This window comes from Cervus elaphus, chromosome 26 (genome assembly GCF_910594005.1).
Source record: "Cervus elaphus chromosome 26, mCerEla1.1, whole genome shotgun sequence".
Lineage (NCBI taxonomy): Eukaryota > Metazoa > Chordata > Mammalia > Artiodactyla > Cervidae > Cervus > Cervus elaphus.
In genome coordinates this window covers 26893225-26917670 of record NC_057840.1, presented here as the reverse complement: position 1 = coordinate 26917670, position 24446 = coordinate 26893225, and the positions used below count along the sequence as shown (strand labels likewise).

General features: G+C 43.6%; 1 protein-coding gene across 4 annotated transcripts in view; it reads left to right on the top strand.

Annotated features, from left to right (window-relative positions):
* The first annotated feature begins 3790 nt into the window (after positions 1 to 3790).
* HIVEP2 (HIVEP zinc finger 2) overlaps positions 3791 to 24446 on the top strand; it is a 206146-nt gene continuing 185490 nt past the window's right edge. The window contains exon 1 of one of the 4 annotated variants that reach the window (XM_043888406.1): positions 3791 to 4164. The gene's annotated coding sequence lies outside the window, so the exon portion shown is untranslated. Of the gene's footprint in view, positions 4165 to 4499; positions 4630 to 5081; positions 5317 to 24446 lie in introns of those variants that run through there. The other 3 variants (XM_043888403.1, XM_043888404.1, XM_043888407.1) reach the window with 3 other exon arrangements.

Below are 24446 nucleotides of genomic sequence, written 5' to 3'. Positions count from 1 at the left end.
AATTTAGTCCTTGATATTCTAGTTGTGTGAATCAATGAAGTCCCTTTTATTAAGCTAGTTTGAGTTGAGGATTGCAACTTGCCCACAGCAAACGTCCTGATTAATAACATGGCCTTGCCTGCTTTATGTACAAATAGCTCCTGGTACCCAGTTCACCTGGGCGTATCAGTCACTGTGTTTTGTGGCAGTATGACTCAAGATTTAGAATGGATAAGTATAAAAAATTTATTAAAATGCAGATTCCTGGGTCCACAAAGATTCAGATTAAGTGGGATTGGGTGGCAACGCAATAAATGCCCTTTGTCAAGCTTTTTTTTTTTTTTTTCCTGAATGAGAGAAGTCCTTACAGTGGCCTGGGAGGCTGTTTAATTCACAGGCAGTTACATTCTGACTGTTTCTCTTAAGGTCCACAAACACTCCAGGCCTGCTCCTGCTCTTAGAACTTAATCTTAGCTGGTTTCTCTACCTGAAAAGTTCTTTACTCCAGATATGTCCACTGCTAAATCATTTCTTTCAAGCCTCAGCAGAAATGTCACTTCCCAGTGAGTCCATTCTGATCTTCCTATTTAATACTGAAACATGACACTTCTCACCCCACCCTTTACCCTATTTTTGTTTTTCCTTGTAATTCTTTTTATCTTCCAAAGTTCTCTACCATTTATGTATTAGGGCTGTTTTATATTCTGTTCCTCTCCCATCTCCTTCCCCCTTCACTAGAATACAAGTTCCAGGACAGCAGAGATCTTTCCTGTGTTCACTGATCCTAAGCGTCTTCAGCATGTAGGAAAGTGCTTTCAGGGACTTCTCTGGTGGTCCAGCTAAGACCCCTCTCTCCCAATGCAGGGGGTCCGGGTTTGATCCCTGGTTAGGGAACTAGATCCCACGTGCTGCAACTATGAACCAGTGCAGTGAAAGTTTAAAAAAAAAAAAAGCGCTTTCAGTTTGAAGTGATTTCTGACTCTGAAAAAAATACCCTACTGCCACGTGACATTATTTTACTTTCTTAATATCTCATAATCCAGATTACCAGATTTTCCTCTCCTTTGAACCTGAGAAGTAAGAAGAAAGACAAAGGAATGAAAAGAAAGTTTCTACCTTGTTGTGATGCTCCATGTGAGTGCCCAGTCAGGGTGAAGCTCTGGCCTAGCCAACCTCACTTACTATAGCACTTCTCGGGGCTGAGCGCACAGTTTACCCAGGCCAGTTTTGGTTTTGACTTTTGACTTTGAAGTTTTCTGGGCAGGGGAATTTTTCTGTTACCATGTTGCCCTTAAATAGAAGCAACTAGACAGACATGTTTTAGCAGTAGCGGCTGGAGACAGGGATGCTTTTACTTAAAGACAGTGATTCTTCTTACCAGAGGGGATGTCACCTAGTATATTCCTAAGTATTTTTACTTGTGCTTCAACTCAATTCAGGCTATCATCTTTAGTGTCTGATGATTTGGGGACAAAAGTTTGACTAGGGGTCCACTTAGGTCATCAAAACTGATGTCTATTTGCTTTAAAAAAAGTGAATAAACTAATTACATAAATATCCTAATATTCACATTATACCACTTAATCGAGTCCTTTAAAATAGACTTTTAAGATTTCAACTAACATTTATTCTTGTGAAGCAAAACACTGCTTGCTACTTTCCTTTTGCTTAGCTTCTGGGAGCTTGGGCAGCTGCTGTTGTGTGTGAAGGAAAATTGGATTCTTAAAGAAACTGCTTAATCTTCTCTATTAAGCAATTAAATAAAATGGGTTCTGGGAGTATGTAGCAGGTGGGTTTGGCAGTGAAAAATATCTTCAAAATCACGTTTTGCGTATTAAACGGATGTCTAAAAATGCAATGGCATACATATAAGAGAAAATGATGATCAGGAGTTTTTATTAAGTTCTTCAAGTTAAGTCAAGAAAGGCAGAACGATAAAGAACTTATACAATGAAAGGAGAAGCCGCTTCAGTGGAAGTAGGCCCTGAATTTAAATGAGCTCACTCTCAAAGGATACAGTGAAACTTTTTTCAAATCGTTTTTTTCTCCTTAAAAAAAATATATATCGATAAAAAATGTATCACTGCTTTACGGTCCAGAAGCGGCCTTCAGGGCCATGTTGCCCTTGCACCGGAACCTCAGAAATACACTGATTATACGTCGAAATGGAAAACAAAACAAAACAAAAACGAAACCGGCAGTGCTATTCTCGCAGTCATTAAAGGGGCTGTCCTATTAATGCACTCGCTTTTAATGAAAAGGGAAGGGAATATTTGATATGCCTTGACATTTGGTCCCTTTCCGCGAAATCTGAAACTTGAGACGCAAAACAGTCCGCAGTTGTCGGTGAAATACCTGCCTTAAAAGCAGAACCACAGTGAATGTATTTGGCCCGGAATTCCAGAGACTAATTTCCACCCCTCCCACGGAGTCACCTGCTCAGGGGGAACCCCGGCCAGAAATCCGGGTCGCGCCAGGTCAAATCTTGCGCGTCTCTTGTTTACTCCGCCCGGGGCAGGGCGGCGGCGCGGCCGCGGGGTGGGGAGGGCGGCTGGGGCCCGCGGCGCCCGGGCACCCGGCTCCGCTCGGCCGCTCGGGCGCCCAGGAGGGGCTGCGCGCGGTCCCCGCCGGGTCCGGAGACCACCCGGAGGAGGCGCTCGGGGCATCCGCCCGGCCCGACGGCCTCTCGCGGCTCTCCGGCCGCCGCGGCCTCCCGGGAACCTCCCCCTCGAGGGTGTACACGAGTCCACACAGGCAGGCTAGCGGCTCGAGGGAGCCCCGGTGTCCCCCGGGGTGTCGCCGGGCCGGGGAGGAAGCCCAGCGCCCCGGCGCCTGCTCGCCTGGGATTCCCCCGCCCCCTGGTCCGGCTCTCCCCGAGTTGCGTGTGATTTCAGTCGCGTCCCTTCCGAAGAAGGGACTCGGCCAGGCTGGGGGCGGCCGCTCGCCCCAGGTCCCAGCTCGGCCCACCAGGAAGCCGGCAGCTGCTCCCCGCGCCGCTGCCCCAGCCGATTTGAATACCCCGGCGGGGCGGGCCGCGTTCCCCGAACTGGGTGCGCCCAGGGCGCCCTGGTGAGTGACCTCAGGGAAGGCAGCTGGGGCATTTCGGGCGCCTGAAAAGTTCGTGCTTCCGCGGGGGGGCAAGTACTTCTAAAACACTTTGCAAAGCTCCAGAAACGCAGCCAGCAGCTACAGTCTGATTTTGTTTTTCTTGACCGATAACAGAAATGTGAGTAGCAGAGGCGGGATGAGGGAAAGGGATCAGAGGATGGAACCGGCCAGAATCGTCCAAGACAATACTCATTATTCTGTAATCCCGTGCGTGTTCAAGACCGGGAAACAGCATCTGGGAAATGGGGAAGATGGGGGTGGGGAAGAGGAGGTTTCCACATCCCTAAAGGAAATTCTCAGGCTCCCAGAGACGCCCAAGTTGGTTTTTTTTTTTCCTGCATGACAAGTAGAGACCAGCCCTCCGGGGGAGATCCCCGATCCGAGCGAGCGAGAGCGCGGCCGCGGTCTTCCCGCCCGGAGCGGCCGCGCGGGGGCCCGGCCCTGCCCTCGCGGTCGCTTCCCGGCCCCGTCGCCCCGCGAGCCGCTCAACCCTCTCCGCTCGCCGGCTCCAGACTGGTTTTTCTGGTTCAGCCTCCCTCCCTGGGACGCGCTGGGGGATCCGATGACGTCGCTGGCTGAGTCTCTCCCTCTTCCTCCCTCCCTCTCTCCGCCTCTCCCCCCCGCCCGCCCTGGCCGCGCACTCCTCCTAGTAACTTCTGTTCGGGGAGGCGCTGCCAGGAATAACCCGGTGCGTCCACAGACCGGGAGGGGAGGCGGCCGCTGCGGCTCCCGCACGCAGACGGCTGCGGCCCGGGCCTCGCGGCTCCCTCCCGAGCCCGGTGGCCCCTGCCCCGGGCCCATCTCCGTACAGTGTCAGAAAAATAAATAAAAGGAAAGAGGAGCCTGGGCAGGCGGTCGGGATCGCTTCCCTCCCTCCGCACCCGCCCTCCCTCTGTCCTTAAGGAAATGCTACCAGACACCCCCCACCAGACACGCTCAGCCTTGGCGAGGAGCGGCCGCCGCGGCAGCGAGAACAAGGGCACCAGTGGGGTTTCCTCCCCCTCCTCCTCTCCCTCCTCTTCCTCCTCCTTCTCTCCGTCCTCCTCCTCCTCCTTCTTCTCAGCGGTGACTTTCCAGGTGAGCGGCCGCCGCTGCTGCTGCTGCTGCGAGGATCCCCCTCGACCGCTCGGGCTCGGGCCGCCGCGTCGCGCCCTCCTCCGGCCCCTGTCACCCGGCGGCGGCCGGGAGCTGACAGCCGCCCGAGGGGCTAGCGGCCCGGGGGCGGGCGGCCGGCCGGAGGCGGGCTGGAGGTGAGGGGGTGGAGAGGAGGCGAGCGGGGCGCCGCCGAGCGCTGTCTCTGCCCGCCGGAGGAGGGTCTCCGCAGAAACATCTCCGGTGACTGTGGCACAAGTCTTGGCCAAGTTGTGTCTTGGACGTTGAGGCTCCCGGGAGCCCGGAGCAACTTGGAGGGTCTCCTGGCTCCTTAACCATATTCCTACACGTCTCGACTTTTGGGGGTTCTGGGTGCAGCCTTGGGGTGCGTGGAGGGCGGACCGACCGTTCGGGCGAGCAGAGCGGCGGGAATCTAGGTCCCTCGGCTCGGTAAGTGGCCTCGGCGCGGTGTTTTTTCCTGCCTCCTTTAGCACTGGGAGCTCGTTTCACTTTACACCGTAATCGCCGCCGCCGGACCCCTCTGGCCCCTCCCGGCGCGCGCCCCCGGCTCGGGACCGGCGTCCGGAGGGTGAGGGTCGGAGGGGGCGGGGATGGGGGAGACCTCGGGAGGGGGGGTCCGGCGCGTTGGGAAATGCGGGGAATACCCTGGCCGAGGATCTATGCAGATGAGGGGAGGCTGCTTTGCGTAATGTCCTGGGGGGAGGGGGCGGCGCGGGAGCGCTGGAGGCAGGAATGTGCCTGGTTACTAATGAGGGACGTGCACCGGCGCGCACCGCCCGGCCACCGCTGCGGCTGCCGCGGCCGCCGGCCGCCCGTCGTCAGGTAACGGGGGAGGGGGCCGCGCGGCGTGGGTCGGGGCCGGGGGCGGGCGGCGCGAGGGCCGGGCCGCCGGCCTGCGGCCGAGCGAGCGCAGCGGAGGAGCCGGCTGTTGGCATTTCGGCGACTCCTTTCTCCTCCCCAGCGGGGAAGGAAGGAAGGAAGGAGAGAAGGAAGGAAGCGAGGAAGGAGGGGACTGTCTCGATGGAAGGTTCAGGCGGAGGCGCCCTCGCCTCGCGGGTGCACCGGCCGCAGAGCGGCTCCCGGCGCGGCGGGCTGGCCGGGGGCGCGCGGAGACCGGTGGGGGCGTCTTGCATGCGTGTTCGTCTGTGCGTCTGCCCGGGGACCGGGAGAGGGACATGTGTGTTTGGGCTGTGCGCGGTGGGGAGCTGGGTCTGCGCCTTTATGTCTGTTCCCTGAAGTGGGTGGAACGTTGGCCCGTTCCGGGAATGTTCCATGACGTGGTGCAGCCACAGGAAGGGGGTTAACGAGGGGCTCTCTGCCGCGGCGGCTCTGCCGGCTGCTATCAAAGCAGACGTGCGGCTCTCCTCCTCCTCTCACCTCCCTGCACCCCTCCCCCCGCCTTTCCTTTCTGTGCGTCTGGTACTGCTAGGGGTGAGACAGGAAAACACTGCTGGGGGTGGGGGGGTGGGGTGGGGGGGTGATGTGTGTGTGTGTGTGTGTGTGTGTGTGTGTGTGTGGTGTCTGTCGTATTTGGTGGGGGAGACTCCAGATCTGCTTTGCCACCCCAGCTGTTATCACAGATCCGTGCGCTTTATACGCATGTGCCTCCCGCGTCCTGTCCCTCTTACATAACACATCCAGTGCAGCAGAGGACACGAGAAAATGCGACCCCAACCCTCCCAGCCCCAGTCGGGCGAAGGGGTAGAAGGTCAGGAAGTGGCCCTTGGTGTTGTCCTTCAGGGACGTGGCTCCGGTGGGGGGGACCGGAGAGGGGGCGGAGGGTTTTCTTCAAGTGGCTCCTCTCTGACTTGAAAGCATCTAAGTCGAAAGGACTGCAGGAACTAGTCCTCTCTAATGGGAAAGCTTTTACATGCCACGCCGAGGAGAAGTGGGTACTTTAACCGCAGGAGTGCAGAGAAGAGAGAGGGTCCTTAATAGAGACGCTCGCAGGAAATGGGCAGTCGTCTGTGCGGGGTAGGGGGCAGTAGGGATGGCTTCGAGGGGACCGCAGGAATCCCTTGATAGTAGATCGGTTTCACTGGAGGGTTTAGGACACCTGTAATGGTTGAGAATTCGCACAGGAAGCAGAGTGTGCAACTGACATTGCAAAAGCCCTATTCTCTGCACGGTTACTTGGGCCTAAAATGAACATAAAAAGGCTTGTTTCCGGTACTTTCATTATAATGGAAAATTTGAACTGATTTTCCTCCTTCCTTTTTTTGCCGTGTTAAAAATAATTCAGTTGACTTCCAAATTGTTATTGGTACTCTCCCCCACCCGCAAAGGCTAGACCTGGGTAAGGCACAAGAGAACGGTGTTTTTCTAGCATACCCCAGAGCCCTGGTCAAGGGCTATTGATTTTTCTCTTCAGTACAGTTGTTTCTTCTGTAGCGCATAATCAAGCCCAGAAATTACTTGAAATATTAATAAGATCCATTTTAATTAAGTTTGCTATGATCTGTCCTCCTAGAAAAAAGCAGTTTAACTTTATTAGAAACGTTTTCTCTAGTGATATAGTAATGTTTGGTGCTGTTTGTCTTTGAGGAAATCAAGTTATTTAAAATATTTGCACATATGTGTTATATGTACTTAAATATTTATTACATATATCATATATATAGCACATATACATTAGAATTTGCAAATGTCTTGTGCTTTTTCTCCGTATAACAGTGCCAAAGCAAAAATTTACCAAGAATATTGTATAATAAATAGACCGGTCTTGATTTTTAGGATACAGGCCAAATAATTTATCAAGACAGAAATGCCCTCCACTTGAGTAGAAAGGATATCATTTTCATTATTCAGACAAAATTCCTGTGGAACCCTAAGAAGTAATGTACCAGATGAAAACTGTGCATTTTTATTGTGAGGTGAAAGGGGTTTACCTGTATCTCCTTAATGACAGTGTGCTTCAAGTGTCATAACCCCTTTTGACCACTAGGTTTGAAATGCGGTATATTTCTTATATATAGGAAAATGTTGTATTACAGTGGTGAAGCTGTTAGAAAATTGTCTGAGTTTCTTGCTTTGAACATCGGTCAGGTATAAAACAAAATCTGCTTGTTGGCATCTATATTTCTGTGATGGTGATTGTATTTTATGTGGTTGACTTTATTAGAGACTGCTTTTATTTCTATAAGGGCATTTATGATTAAACCGATGTGAAATTAATTTGGGTGCAATTTGGGGCATGATAATTAATGATTCTACAAATTAAGATGTAACTGATTTTCAACTGGTTAGATCCTTGCAGCAGTCTCTGGAAAGATACCATTAGAGTAGTTAAACATGTTTATTTGTCTCTTAAACATGGAACATAAAAGTGAATTTACTGTGTATATTATCACGTAATGAGATCATGTTATTTGACTACATTGAAAGATTAGCCAGCAAAATTGATCAGGCTCCTTTTACATGAGATGTGTTGATAAATGTTCTTGTTACTATGAAAACAAAACAGAAACAACATGTTTGCAGGTGTTCCTTGTGGAATAATGGTACATGTGTCTGCTTGAGGTTTTGGGCCTTTGTCACTATTCAGAAAATCAGACTGAATCTTTTATGCTGATTCAATCTAAAATGAAGAATCTTTAAGAATTTGCCAATTTTTTTTTTAAAGCAGGGTTTATTTCAGCAGTAGCAGCTACAAATAACATGTATTCTTTCTGTGCTGGTTTTAGATTTTTGAGTTATTAGTACTTAGCTGAAATTAATCAGAAAGCTTCAGTATAGGAAAAGTAGTTTTAAAGACCTATAGAAGATGTTATTTGGTGAGGAATGTTATTTGGTGAGGAAAGTGTAATCCATTAAGATGGGGAATATTGATATCTGATGTGGTAAATATTATAATAAGGGGAAAGTGGCTAAGATCAACTGGATGGATGGTTGTGGATCAAACTAATCACCTATGTCTGTTAAACATGATTTTCACATTTTAGTCCATAGTCAGCCTCAGCAGTACCCTCTGTAGGTCTATGCACTGATCCTGTAGGTGGAGAAATGGTTCACAGTTTAAATTTCCACCTGAAGCTTCCAGTGGTATGCTTCTGGTTAATGTATTTATGTATCAATTCATTGTGAATCCATGTTTTGGCTAAAATTTGGTATGTAAGTATTGTGCCTTTTTAACTGATATTAGGGAAAGGAGCAGAGGTAGTTGGCTAAGTCAACTCAGTGGACTTCAGATTTCATAAGACTATGTGTATGGCTTTGCTGTAACCACAGAGGCAGAGCCTTCATTAATCTTGAGTAAAATTGCAGTGAATCTTCTTAAGTCAGGGAGTCAGTCTTCTCAATGTTTGAAGCTGTGGATGAACACAGAGGGTGGAGGGAAAATGGGAAAACTTTATGAAAATAATATTGTGCTTATTTGAAGGAAATTGTGTAAGTCATGTAATTTTCTACTTGTTCCTGGTTATTGATCACAATCAAAAGCATTGCTTTTTCTATACGCTGTTTATGACAAAGTTAATAAAAAGGGAGGTTATAGGTCAGTATTTGTAGCTATGAGATGGCTCTAAGTAATTTGGAAAAATATTTCAGCATTTCATCTATTGCTGTGAAGCAACACCAGGTCTTTATGTACAAGGGGAGGACACAGCTTACTTGATCTCTGAAAACCTTGGTTTCTGAGGTGGATCATGGTTACTAGCATTAATATAGACCTAGGACTATACTGTTTTAACAGCTGCATTTAGAATAGAATCAGAACTGCTTGATAATTTGTGTCATTATTGTTCTGGGTCAAATAATAAGCCACTAATCTTAACATATACTTTCATTGCCCATCACTTGACATGTGACATGTATTAACTGTGACGTGTGATCTTACAAGTGTCCATAACTAGATTTCCTAACAGCTACAAATTTGGAATCTAACCATTTGAGGTATTTGAGGAAAGTGCTTGCTTTGGAGAGAAGCAATGAATGAAGGGTTAGGCTCCAAATTTATAGCTTTGGAAAGAAGCAATGAAAGTGATGTTTGTGTGCCTGAAGACAGTTCTGGGCAGAAAGCAGGTGGGGTTTGACCTGCTCCTTTGGCCACAAGATGGTTGGATGTAAAGTCAGGAAGTATTCAGGGCCCTCCAGTGTCTTGCCTTATCACTCACTTAAAATCCCAGCCTTTTCTTTAGAGTATTATGACAGGTGCCCTGGTTGTCTTGATCAGTTGCAACTTATTCATCCATTCATTCAACAAGTATTTACTAGGAGTCAGACCTTGTGCTTGATACCAAAGGTATAATGATGAGCCAGATCAGAAAAGAAACTTGTAATCTGTTGGGGCTGACTGGTCCTAATCATTAGGTCTGTTACAAGTGCTATGGAAGAAACATAAAAGAAAGTGTAACAAGAGGTCTGTCACCCCTGTCTGGGAGTGAGGAGGCGATCTCTCTGAGGAGGTGATATTTCAGCTGAGACTGCAGAACAAATAAGAGGAGAAAAAGATATATATGGAGAGGGGAATATCCTTCAACGAAGGAACAATGCAAATGAGCCGAGGTGTTTTGAAGAGTTAGAAGCAGGCCAGTGGGGCTGGCGGGCAGGTAACAGGAGGGGTAATGCAAGATGAGTTCAGAATATGTGGGCAGGTTGACTACATGAATGATTATCTTTCTTGGCATAAATGGAGACTGTCCTTGGCAAATCCAGGCATATGATGACCCTACCATTGGCCGTGTTAGAGACTTTCATTGGAGAGGGAATCTGAGAGGCAGGGCCTAGAACCTGGAGAAGGCTTGTGTATAACCTGTGTCTTTTCATAGTACCTCATATAAATGACTCCCCTGGAAATTTGTTGTGATTTTATGTGCTGACTTCAGTTTGAGGGGGTTAGTTGTACGAAAACTAACAGATAATTTTTTTTTTTTTAAGGAATAAATAGTTTGTCTTAAAATATACTTGTCTGGGGCTCCAGTTAACTAAATTGACTGGCATCATTGTTTCAGTTAATGAATAACTGCAAATTCAAAAGTCTTTAGAAGGTCACTGTGTGAAGTAACCGATTAATCTTTAGAGCTCTGGATGAGCTGGATCTATATGATTCTAAATAGCTACTAAAACATTCATTTTGCCAGATAATTTGTCTACATGTTTGCAAACTTCAGAAAGTTTGGAGAAATTTGGATCTGATTTTTTTTTTTTTTGCTTTCTGTGTGATGAGTGGTCAGTGTAGTAGTTACAAGAGAATATGAAGACAAAGAGGTTCTTGAAATACAACATTCTTTTAGGTAGTCTTGGACTCATATTCCATTTTTTTCAGCTGTATCATTTAATAATTTGCTTCCTGTTTTAAAATTTATATAATGTAAAAAATTTTATTTAGGTGGTAGAAAGAGTCAGTATTTGTAGGTATTCCAAGCTTGGTCTGTGGAGTCATACTGGAGATCAGAATGAATAACTGAGAAATAGAAAGACAAAGATCCCTGACTGCAAGAATTTTACAGTCTAGAGAAGACAGATGGTTTCTAAGTACATTTTATTAAGCTTACAAGTGAAAGCAGTGTATGAATGGAGGCACTTTTTTTTTTCCCCAGCAGGGAAGATTTGAAAATTTTTTTGGGAGGATGTGATTTTTAATTGGGGCCTTGGAAGATTGGGTAGGATTTCAGTAAACAAAAGGGGAAGGGAAGGGCCCAGCATAATTTGATCTGGAGTCCTGGGGCAGAGTTAAAGTAATGGGAGAGAAAGAATAAGGTGAGCCTGGAAAGATACATTGGTTTCAGATCTGTGGGGCTCTATAGCCCTCCTGAAGCCGGACTTCACTTAGGTTTTTGAGCAGAGAAATGATGCTATGATGTATATGTTTTAGAAAGATGATAAGGGTATATAGGATGGATATCTTGGTAGCTGAGAGGCAGTAAAATTGTTGTAATGCTCCAAAGAGAAGTAACAAAGATTGACACTACTGCCTAACAATATGATTCTTTCATCCTGTTAATGGACATCTTAAAAGCACCTTGTAAAGTAGTAACGAGAGTGATTAAAATATTTTGATAAAAATGGCCCAATAGGTATGACAGATTGTCAGTTTGAACCACATTTTAAATACAGTACTGCATTATTATTTTAACCTACTGTAGAACTTTTTGCTCCAGAAAATACTCATAAATACTAATAGTTAAAGTTGACCAACTTATGAAAATGGTTATACTCAGAATTACAAGGTATTTATGTTTTTAGGTTTAAGTATTTAAGAAATGAATAGATGATTCATTTCATGGTTGATTAGAATACTGCTTTTTAAATTTTATTAATTTTTTGGCTGTACTGGGTCTTCTTTGCTGCACAGATCTTTCACTAGTTGTGCTAAGTAGGGGCTGCTTTCTAGTTATGGTGCATGGGCTTCTCATTGAGCTGGCTTTTCTCATTGCTCTTGGGTGCGAGGGCTCAGTAGTTGCGGCACAGGGGCCTCAGTAGTTGCGGCTCCTGGGCTCTAGAGCACAAGCCCAGTAATTGTGGCACGCAGGACATGGGCTCAGGTGCTCTGCAGCATGTGGGATCTTCCTGGACCAGGGATCAAACCCGTGTCTCCTGCATTGGCAGGAGGACTCCTTGCCACTGAACCACCAGGGGGGAAACCCTAAAATACTGCTTTTTCATTGATAACTATTACACCTAATTCACAGCAATACTGGACAGACAGCCTAGTGCAGTGCGCTTGAAAAGCAGTGTTGTTTTTTGTTTTTTTTCCTTCTTTGACAGATTTATTTGGTGGTTTTATTTTCTCTGAAAAAGAAAGCAGGAGCTCTCTGAAACTCATTATTTGCTCTATGCAGATTCACTACATTTCAGAAACTCAACAGAAAGATGGGACTTTTGAAACTAGGCAATAAGTAAATGTAGACACACCCTCATTTATATTTGCTTGGGGATCTGTAGGCATGCATATGTGTATGGGCATGTAAGCGCACAAACACGCTAATCTTAGAAAATCATATGTGTACAGTGAGAAGGAAGATTTGATACTTAGAATGCAGTGTAGTAATTCTCATCCTGATAGTTGCAGAGAGTCTTTCTTTTAAAATGGAGATTAGGTCTAATTCCATATAAAGAAGATTATAGGAAAGGTAATTTAAATTGTAAGTAGCTTTGTTCACTAAAATGCTAGATTCATTTGAAACAGTGTTTTATTTCTTTTGGAAGCCAGACAACTAGTTTAATAGTGTACATATGAAACACTAATTTGGTTTGTTAATTGGATGCAATTAAACTGAGGTTATTTTATACTGCTTAATTGTCTGAAAATTACATGCATTGCCATGCCTGTGTAATGTGAGGCAAAAACTGGGGGTTTAGTGGGAGCCAGGGCAGAGGACTTAAGGTCTAGTTGTGTCTTTGCAATTAACTTTCTGTGAAAACTTGGAAATGGGTCATTTTAAACTCTGGACTTGATTTGGAAATGGGAAAGATGGGAACAGATGGCTTCTAAAGGCTCTTCCAACTCATATTTTATCAGTTTATAAATTGTACTTTGTAGTTATAGAGAATGCAGCGTCATTATATTCTGTAATTATGGTATTACAAGGATGAACCAAACACTTAAAAAAATCAGCCCGGTGCCAATTTAGCAAATCCGTTAGAAGGAAGGGAATTTAGGTTTTAAGAGCACTTACTCTGTGCAGGCTTCAGCGCAGGCATGCTCCAGTAACAACCCTGAGAAGATTTGGTGTCTTTCTCCTCATGGTTACACTTAACGAAACTGAGAGTCAGAAAGGGTAAGTGGTTTTGCAAGGATGCTCTGATAGTTGGTGGTGAAGCTGGATCTGAACTCAGGGCCGTTTGGCTCCAACAACCTTTGGTCTTTTCACTATTCCACACTGCACAAGCTAGTGTTTGCACATCAGAATTATTTCAAAAATTTAAAGAAATCATCAATCATTTTGTCTCTTATCACATTGTTCTCCCCAGTAGTTTATGCATATCTACCGGTGGGATACCCAGTAGCCTAGGGGTTAAGAGCCTGGTGTGAGGGCAGCTATCCTTGTGGCTCAGCTGGTAAAGAATCCACTTGCAGTGTGGGAGACCTGGGTTCAATCCCTGGCTGGGACCGTCCCCTAGAGAAGGGAAAAGCTACCCACTGCAGTATTCTGGCCTGGAGAATTCCATGGACTATATAGTCCATGGGGTCTCAAAGAGTCGGACATGACTGAGCGACTTTCATTTCACTTCACTTCAGAACTGGGTGAATTCCAGTTCTACGACCAGCTTGGGGAATTTAGGAAGGCCAGCTAACCTCTTTGTGATTGCAAAATGAGAATGATAATCTCTGTTTAAGGGTCATTGTGAAATTTTTATGAGAATGTGGACACTGATGTCAATGAAAGTGAAAGTGTTAGTTGCTCAGTTGTGTCCAACTCTTTGCGACCCCATGGACCCACCAGGCTCCTCTCTCTATGGAATTCTCCAGGCAAGAATATTGGAGCTGATTGCCATTCCCTTTTCCACAACACTCAGGAAACACTTGATACCTCGTAGCTATGATTGGGGCTTCCCAGGTGGCTCAGTGGTAAAGCACCCTCCTGCTAATACAGGAGACACATGTTTGATCCCTGGGTTGGGAAGATACCCTAGAGGAGGAAGTGGCAACCCATTCCAGTATTCTTACCTGAATAATCCCATGAACAGAGGAGCCTAGGGGGGCTACAGTCCACGGGGTCGCAAAGAGTCAGACACAAATTAGTGACTGATCACACACACAGCAGGTAAGATTATTGTTAAGAAGGGGTCATGTGTTAGTTGTTCATCTGACTCGTTGCGACCCCATGAACTGTAGCCTCCTAGACTCCTCCATCCATGGGATTTTCCAGGCAAGAATACTGGAGTGGGTTGCCATTGCCTTCTCCAAAGAAGGGGTTAGATCAAAAGAAAAGACAATAAAATACTTAGACGTTTGATTGAAATGGTTTAAGAAGTGATGCCAGAAGACACTTGTTTCTCCATAGTTAACAAATGGAAATAGCAATTAAAATTTGGGATATTTCTCCTTTAACTCAGCTAGTGCTACACTAGTGGAGTGGACAAAATTCTGTGGTTCTCTGTGTATCATCCTTCTTGAGTTTTTGATCTAAAAATAGCCTTTGGGGTCAGAATTGCCCAACTTGAACTTCTACGTAAATTGCAAGAGCCAGAGAAACAGTGTTTACTCCTGGGGCCTTGGGCTTTCTTAGGAGACCAGCTAAAGTGTTTATGAGACTGCTGACTTTTAAACAAACATTTATTAATTCAGCAAAAATTTATTAGGCACCTACTCTGGAAAAAGTGGGGATTCATCAGTGAACAAAATAGTAAAAAAAAAAAAAATTCCTGTCCTCATGGCGCTTCTATTCTAGTGGACTAATTTAGAAACTGTTTATGGTGTATTCAGCAATTGTACTACTTTCTAGTGTTTTTAGGAATCTTTGCTTTTATATTGAGTCACTCCACCCAAATAACAGTTAAAGAAGCTTTGTAAAATCTTACTAAATCAGTAATGAAAACATCCCATTACATATATATATATATATATATATATATATATGGCTTCCCTGATAGCTCAGTTGGTAAAGAATCCACCTGCAATTCAGAAGACCCTGGTTCAATTCCTGAGTCAGGAAGATCTGCTGGAGAAGGGATAGGCTACCCACTCCAATATTCTTGGGCTTTCCTTGTGGTTCAGCTGGTAAACATGCAATGCGGGAGACCTGGGTTCAATCCCTGGGTTGGGACGATCCCCCAGAGAAGGGAAAGGCTACCCAGTCCAGTATTCTGGCCTGGAGAATTCCATGGACTATATAGTTCATGGGGTCACAAAGATTCGGACATGACTGAGGAGCTTTCACTTTCACTTTTTACACACACACACACACACACACACACACATATTTGTATTTCTAGTAAGGTAGCTGCTAGAAATATTTTTCATAGTAAGGTAGTTTTTGAAGAGGTACTGTTTGTATATAACTAAATATTATAGCACTAGATTTTTAAATGGAGAAGGAAATGGCAACCCACTCCAGTGTTCTTGCCTGGAGAATCCCAGGGACGGGGGAGCCTGGTGGGCTGCCATCTGTGGGGTCGCACAGAGTCGGACACGACTGAAGTGACTTAGCAGCTGCAGCAGCAGCTTTTTAAAAAAGTCCTCTTTAGCATTACAACACTTCATACTTGTAGAATCATGTCCTGGCTGTTTTTTTTTTTTTTTTAATGGGAAGGGGAAAAAAAATGGTTTAATTGTAAAACACTTTGATCAGTTTGTTAAAGTGATTACTACAAATAGTATTTGGATTTTTAATCTTGTTTTTATTTTGTTTAAGTGAATTTTTAAAATGTATTTTAAATCTTGTGTAAATGAATTTTTCACCTTTAACGTGATTTTTCTTATAAAATTTCTAATGGGTGAGGATGGTTTCCGCTTTCACAGAAGTGTGGTAGACACAAGACAAGGTGTGTAGTAGGTGCAGAGTAGATATCTGGTGAATGCTTAAAGTCCTCATTCTCAAGAAGCTTGCTGTCCTCATGGTGAGAACAGACCTTTGGCCCACTGTAAGCAAAGGGGTCATCAGAACCACATGAGGGATGAAATCTTGCTCCCACAGGCACGTCAGTCTGCTCACCCCTAACTGTTGCTTCAGCTTTTTTTGAAAGAAGTCCTCCAGGAAACAGCTCCCTCACCTCTCCACGCAGCAGTCACAAACACTTCTTGCAGCCATACTCAGCCTCTCCTCGGGTTCTGCACTTCCCGTTTGTTTTTATAGCAAGGGAACCGATGGAGTCATCTTGAGGTGGTTTTTTTTTCCTGCGGTCGGATAGAGAAGTTTAGTGTCAGGCCGGGATTCCTCTCTGCAGAACAGCTTTCTTCGGCCATATTTTGTTAGGGTGCTCTGAGGAGGAAAGTTGTATGGAGGTGGTCATGGCTCAGGGCGGTGGGGTTTGAGAAAGACTCGTTTCTTGGTGGGTCTGCTTGGATGAATTAGGCAGAAAAGAGGGAGGATATGCCTTTTCTCCACTGAAGACCCTTGCCCTGTGGAGGCAGGGGAAAATGAAGATGCTGGGGGTGAGGCTTTTCTTTTCACTTGGAGCTAGTGAGGAAATCTGTCTTTGCAGCTCAGCGGTGCCCCATGGGACAGTCCTAATGGCTGGCCCGGGCACTTGATGGACAGGTCATGGGAAGTTCAGCTTCTCTTTTATCCATGAAACAGTTAATCAGACTTTATTATTATTATTTTTTTTCTCCTGATGCTTCCATTTCGAACAATCCCCATTTCTCTAAGTGAGTGGAAAAAAGAATCCAGGGTTGGAAACATTCAATTAATTTTCTTGTCATTCAATGTGTTTGCCATGTGTCAAGGCTGTGTTGGGAGAGAGAGAGATCTGGGGGGTAAAAATGAGGATTTCAGGTTTCTTTTGTGCCCGTGTTGTGTGGATGTGCTCATTAGAGCTCACACCAGGGTTGCAGAGGACACCGGGAGTGCTAACAGTAAACCCTGACCCCACTAGTTCATTGCTTGCCTCATTATTGATTTTCAAAATGATTCAGGCCAAGTGGCTGTACCTCCGTTATATTTCATTGTTTCTTCATCTGTAAAAAATGAAGCATTGTTTATAGCACTGCCCTACCTCCTGGGAACAGAGCAGGGTAACACAAGAGAACTGGAGTGGCTATTTTTGGGATGTGAAGCAATACTAAGTTTCGAGAATAATTCAATTGTTGGGAAAAGTATCTGATGCACAGCAATACATTTGTGACAAGGGTTGGTAGAGTGTTCTTGAGATAATTGACTGCTATTGATGCAATTTATTACAGGCATATGTAATTGTTTTCAGAAAGATAATGGTCAGCAGCTCCACAGCTCAGTGGAATATCCCTAATGCATCTAAATTTGGGACGGGTCACAGATGAACATGTGTACCAAAATTTCGAGATAGTTATACCCATGTCAAGCAAAAGAAAAGGAATCCAAAGACATTTGGTTTTGAATTTATAGTCTGTTTACTTGTTCAGATGACCTCAGTGATATTCGCAATGAACTTGTTGCCCAAATTTAATCAAGTGTAGCTTTTCAAATGGGCCAAGTGGCTGAGAGTACTCAAAATGACCTTTGAAAATAAATCACCCGGCAGTATAGAATATAGCAAATAACTGGATGCTATGTGGAGATTAGATTTTTAATGGATAAACTCAAATTCATTCTGTCATCAGTTGATTTTTGTCCATGTTTGGTGAGAATTTACTAATGTCAAACCTGATGTCGTCTGAAAATAGTTATGCTTAATATTAGTAACTGATTTGGAAAAATTGTACATTCTAGCTAGTAATCCCAGGAGCTTATATTGTGAGGACATTATCCTGATAATTTGTCTTTCTTTTCCTATATTCTTCCGTTTCGTTATGTAGAATGGGAGCAATGAGAAGCAAAGAGAAGACATTTTGAAATTAAATAAGTTTTCCTGGCTTTGAAGCTTGCTATGATTATTTTAACCCTGCTTACAAAAGCAAACAGTGTCTAACAATATATTTAATGGTTGACATCTCCTTTAAGCCAACTGGTTTTGGTTTATGTTTCATAAAAGATTTTTATAATATGCCACACCGTTGTGTAAATCAAACTACTGTTCTTATGTCTGACATGTAAGTGTTTCTGAAAAGTGAGGCAGTGAGAGGGTTAGGCGTGGGGAATTGGATTTCTGAGACTCTTTTGGAATATGCAGATGGCCTGCTTCCTTGTTCAAAGGAACCTCTCCTAGCGCTGGTTTCTAGACAGGTCAGATCTTAGGTGTGAACAAGCTGCATCTTCAGTACTAGTTTAGCATTTTGTGGGTAATTTTGCCTCTTCCTGTCACTCTGATACCATGTGTAATACTGCAGTGATGACTTTTTTAGGGCATCCTTTAAAGTGTCTTAATTTGAATTATGCTGATTATCCTTAAGGGTAGGGTCTGATGTATTGATTTGTCCAGGGATGACAGAACACTTTGCAGTGTGAAGTTTTTCATTGAATTTCAGGCTTAGAGAAAACCATCAGAGGCATCATTTAATCCCCAACCGAATGAGGAGCAATCACTCAGGACAAATCACCAAGGACTGCCTGCATTCACTTTGTACACACAGCTCTTCCTTTCTCAGGGAGGCCTGTCCACTCTTAGACACTTCAGTTCATCAGTTGAGCCTTCTGCCGCTGTCTAGAGCAAGTTTGCTCATCGACTTGCATGACAATCATATCATTATTTAAAGATAGCGATCATGTTCACCCTAAGCCTTTTCTCCAGGCTAAATATCCCTGGTTCCTTCAATTAGACCTCTTATTATGTAGTTTTCATTTTTATTTTATTAATTTCTTTAGGGATCAGGCTGTTCGTGTCTGAAATTTACTTCAGGCTATTATTTTTTTATGAATCCTCAAAAAAATTACTTGTCTCCAGTTACTCTTCAGAATGTATCCTCTTGCCAGCTGGTTTAGAAACATTTTACAGAAAAGGTCTAGACATGCTTTTTGAGGCTTACAACTGGAAGAGAGCTGGAATGTCCAATAGTATAATACAAATCTATATTAACATGGATGATTATGGAGATCCTGGTATGTGTAAGATATATGGGAATATGAAATAAAGTATAAATAGAATATAAAATATAAAGAAGATGGACTGTTCTCATCATCAAAACTTTTTTTAAGTGAAATAAATTAAAAAATAATAATTAAGGTGAGCTTGGTCAGTGAAGGCAGGTTAGAAGTACAGGAGTTTTTAACAAGCAGATCCCTTACCTGTTGTTCTTTAAGACAAGCTCAAGAATTTCTTCTGTTAGTCACCAGTTCTATTAACTCTATGTGGCATGATTTCAAACTGTTCACACCTGTGGGACTGTCACTACAAGCAAGATAGTGAACATAGTCCTTACTGCCAAAAGTGTTCTCCTGCCTTTGTGAGGCATCATCAAAACTTGTCTAGTTTACTATATTGAGGAAAAGAACTGTGCAAAGGAAGCTATAATTAAAAGAGGCAGGTTGTGCATATATACGGAATTTAGAAAAACGGTATAGATGAACTTATTTGCAAAGCAGAAATAGAGACACAGACAGGAGGACAAATATATGGATAGCAAGGTGGGAAGGGGAGGTGGAATGGACTGGAAGAGTGGGATTGACATATATACAATACTGTGTATAAAAGAGATAACTAAAAAGAGCCTGCTGCAAGCACAGGGAACTCGACTCAGTGCTCTCTGGTGACCTAAGTGGGAAGGAAATCCAAAAAAGAGGGTGTTTATGTATAGCTGAATCACTTTCCTGTATAGCAGAAGCTAACACAACATTGTGGAGCCACTATAGTCCAATCAAAAATAAAATAACATTAAAAAATAAAATATTTATCACAAAAAGTAAAAAAAAGCAGGTTGAGTATCAAAAGTCAGGAATATATGAAATATTAAGGTGCAACATCACCCATGGGTGGGGTTATCGAGAGAGTTTCCTACGAGAATAAGTGCTATAGGTGGGCCTTGCTTTTGATAGGCACCAGCTTGAAAAGGGGGCTTCCCAGGTGGCGCTAGCGGCAAAGAACCCGCCTGCCAATGCAGGAGACATAAGAGACGTGCGTTCGATCCCTGGGTTGGGAAGATACCTTGAAGGAGGGCATGGCAACCCACTCCGATATTCTTGCCTGGAGAATCCCATGGACAGAGGAGAGTGGCAGGCTGCAGTCCATAGGCTCACAAAGAGTCGGACATGACTGAAGCGACTTAGCACACAACCTGAAAAGTGTCAAGGGTGCTTTCAGAGAAGCATCTGATTTGAGGAGAGCACAAAATGCATATGAATTGAATATTAGTGAAAAAGTTAGAAAGGTTAGGATACATCTTGTGAGGATTTGTATTTCAGCGTGAAGATATTGGACCTAAAACGGTAGATAGTAGGGGGCACACGTCTGTAATAGGTGGAGAGTTTGGTCCCTGGTCTGGGCATTTCCATGCAAACAAAGTTAGATGAAATGAAACAGTTGAAAGGCGTGTCTGTGAAAACTCCTATGCAGAAAATCCTGTTGCATTTATAATTAGTGTGAAGTATGTGTGTTTTGCATAGGAGATATATTGACTTTGAATTAGCATATTATTGTTTCTGTCTTTGTCCCAGGAACCCAGAAATCTCGAGGATACTGACTTTAATCATAAAAGTAAAGCAAATATATTGCTGGTGGACGCACTGCTATTCACACCTGTGCCAGTTATTCAAAACTTTTCTACTTCCCACTTTTTGGCCATAGAAATGACATACCATACACTGTTTAGCACAAATGGAGATCACTTTAACACAAAAAAACATTTTCTTTAATTTATTTATTGTTAGTTAAAAGTGGGGATATAAAATGTTGGGAGGTACTTCCATGCAGGTGTCTTACGTGTAAGAATGTTATTTAGATAGCAACTGAATGAGTTCTGTTGCATCTTAATCACAATTTTGAAAAATAGTCTTACTTTAGGTCTGGATGGTCTTTACTGTCCGTGAGAAAACTCTCTTCTTTTAATTTGCCTGCATGATTGCTTATTAATCCATCTAATAAATAGGAGAGAAGATAGGTACCTAGATGGTGGGCATATTTCATAGCACAAGAGGCTCTTTATGCAGAAGCGATGTATAAGACAATAACTGAAAGTTAATAAGTTACCAAAACAAAGGCTATCATTTCCTCGGTGGGCACTTTGACCGCGCAGCCCTGGTTATAACCACTGTGGAAAGTAGGCTATTTTAGATTTGACTCTAGTCATACTTTTAGTCTCTGGAGAAGTACACAGGAGTTTGTGAGGCACTAGGAGAGAATAAAAAATATGGTATCGTAATAAAATAATTTGTGCAGTTCATTAATTTTTAATCTCACTTTAGTGCATGTGGGAACGCTGATGTCTCAATAACACGCTTGATGGTAGGCCATGGGGGCACTTGCTATTATTTAGACTTTATTGAAGGCCAATTCTGAAATATTAAATATAGACAGAGGGTGGAAAAGGAGGGGGTGTTCTTAAGCGCTTAAGTGCTATACATAAATACGTTTCTATTGGAAGAAGACACTGACTTTTACCCAGAGCCTGAAGGGTATGAGGTGACATACCTCCTCTTGCTGTCGTCTAGAGCAGGGGTCCCTAGTCTCTGGGATCTAATGCCTGATGATCTGAGTTGGAACTGATGTAATAATAATAGAAATGTGTGTGTTAGTTGCTAAGTAGTGTCCGACTCTTTGCGACCCCATGGACTGGAGCCTGCAAGGCTCTTCTGTCCATGGACTTCTTTAGGCAAGAATACTGGAGTGGGTTGCCATTTCCTTCTCCAGGGGATCTTCCTGACCCAGGGATCAAACCCCTGTCTCCTGCATTGCAGGCAGATTTTGTACTGTCTCTGTCACCAGGGAGGCCCCCGGGGATAATAATAGAAATAAGTGCACAATAAATGTAATGCACTTGAGTCATCCTAAAACCATCCACCCCGGGGCCAGAGTTTTAGGGACCGCTGGTCTAGAGAGAATGAAACAGCTGGAGGCCAGGGCCTGCCTCAGGGACAGCTGCAGTTGCACTTTGTATGGTGATCCAGCCTCCAGTAGATCAAGGCACTCAGCATTTGTGCTGAGGACCATTTGATCAAGAGAAGGTTATAATTTGGGAGGTGGTTTGTAAGAAAAATAAATCATGGGACTTGGAAAAGTGGAAATAGAAAAACGGTTTGCTGCAACCAGATTGTGAAGCATGGAAGTAGGTAGGTTTTTCATGAAAGGTTTATTCATATTTGCAGGTGTGTATGTGTGTGTGTGTAAAATGCAGTTCTCCACATATTCCTGTAGTTTCCCGTTCACTCGGTGAGCCGTCTGTCATCCCTGTTGGACTATAGATGTTTCATTCTGAGCTGGACTCTGACCTAGGGAAGTTCTGGCTCTGGAGGAAGCATGCAGCCCAACACTGTGTCATGAAATAGGACATGACCAGGGAAGGAAGACTGTCCTGATGATCTGCTCACGGCATTTCTTAGGAGCCGGTTTTCTGGAAACACAGCAAATGACTGGCAGATGCTCATTTGAGAAGAAAGACTCAATATTGGATATTATGAGATAAGAATACAAACTTAGGAGGCTTGAGTACTTTTAGAGATGCCAGCTTGTGAGGCAAGTCAGTCTCTAATAGTCAAATTACATCAAAGACTAGTCAGAGTCTAAGAGAATGCAGAGCCTCTTGTGGTAGTGAATTGGGATCTCAGAAACATGGAGACCCAGATAATTACTGCCATAACTAACTACGACTCTCATATTGTCACTGAGCATCTAAGGGAAACCAATCCTGAATGAAATAATGAGTCTTTAAAAGAATAACTTGGGGAAATTCAAGTCTCGATTCTTTCCCTTGAATGAAGTGATAATACGTTTTATTAAGTTGGAATCATGCACACTCATAACATACTTAAAAGCACAAAATTGGAGCATTTAAATTTTTTTCCAGCACTTGTTAAAGAGAAAGTCTAAAATAGGCTATCCTGCAAAACATCCTTTCATCCTCACAGTTTACTTGTTCTCTTTCATAATGTAAAAGAGATGCATTTGAATATAGCACCAGGAACCTGAAGAATTCATAGTTTATTATGATGGTTTATATTTTCAATTATGTTTATTCATAAGTTGATTTATGTTTCTGCTCTCATACTGGTCTTCATATTATCAGTCTATACTAAATTTACAATAGTACTGATTTCCTCTATTCTGTAATTAGGATTATAAAACAGAATAGTTTTTAGTCGTCCTTCTCTTGTTCTCTCCAAGTGCCATCATCAGCAATTAAATATAAACCAGAGAGCATGAACTTTGAATAAAATCTTCAGTAAGCTTAGACAGTATTTGGGCAGTCATTTGCAGCTTGTGGAGTGTTAATTATATACCACTGACAGATGATTTGAAGGAATAAGTAAAAGTATGTTCTAATCAAAAACACAAGAATCACCCAGGAGACAGACAATCACAGCAGCATTTCCTAGAATTGAATACATTCGGAATCACTTTTACGATCAAAAATCCTTTGACAGAGCTTGGGAAGCCCAGGGAAGTTGTTTAAAAGTTGCTGTGTTCAGACTAAGTGAATACAAGCAGTAGGGTGGGATTATTTTCCAGGCCCTTCCCAGCACTTGTACGGAAGAGGTGTGGCTACTAAGCTAGCCCAGAGCATCCTATGTAGTACAGAAGGGGTTGTTTTAGTCTGGAGTTCAGAGTATGGGATGGGAAGGGTGCTATTTCTTTTCAAACAGATTGGAAGGAGTCCATCTGAGGTTCACACATGTATGCTAGTCCTGTGTTTTCTGAGCCGATTTCTTGATAAAATGGGGACAGGGATATATGTGAAGTAAATGTTAATAATGCCTGACTTCCCAGGTGGTTCAGTGATAAAGAATCCACCTATCAACACAGGAGACTTGGGAGACATGGGTTCGATGCCTGGGTCAGGAATTTCTCCTGCAGCAGGAAGTAGTAGCCACTCTAGTATTCTTGCCTGGAAAATCCCATGGACAGAGGAGCCTGGCAGGCTATGGTCCTTGGGGTCACAAAGAGATAGGACTGAGCACAAATGTTAACCTTAACAAGCTATGCTAGTTTCATGTTATTACATGATAAAATATCCCATTGTGTTATTTAGAGATTTAGAAAATAAAAGAACAGAGGTTCTCAGGGGCTTTGGATCACTTGGAGTGGAAGCCAAGGTTACCTTAAATACTGCCCTTAGGTAGTAAATGCTGGGAGAGGACAAGCAATATTTACCAGATTGTGAAGTCTTTTATATATGATTAAAATGTAAAAAAAAGAAAAAAAATTTTTAATTAGTAAATTAAAAAAAATGTAACTTCTGGGAGTTCCCCTGGCATGCAGTGATTAGGACTGTGCTCTCAGTGCCTTGGGCTCAGGTTCCGTTTGTGATCTGAGATCTAAGATCCTGGAGCAAGCTACACAGTGCTACCATCCCCACACCCCAAAGTAACTTCTTTATCAAGGAGAGGTAGACCTGAATGATGAACTTCTTGAAAGCTTCAAGATGATGATTTCTTTATAATTCTTCAGATGCATTTACTTGTGAATCGATAGGTTACAATGCACTGCACATTTTAAATATCATGCTTCTTTTAGCAATCTAGAGTTAATAGCAGACTTTATTTTTTAAGAGCACTTTTATGTTCACATCAAAATTGACTGGAAGAGAGATGTCCACATATTCCCTTGGCTTCCGTCTACCTCTTCCCCCTCCCCACCTCCCA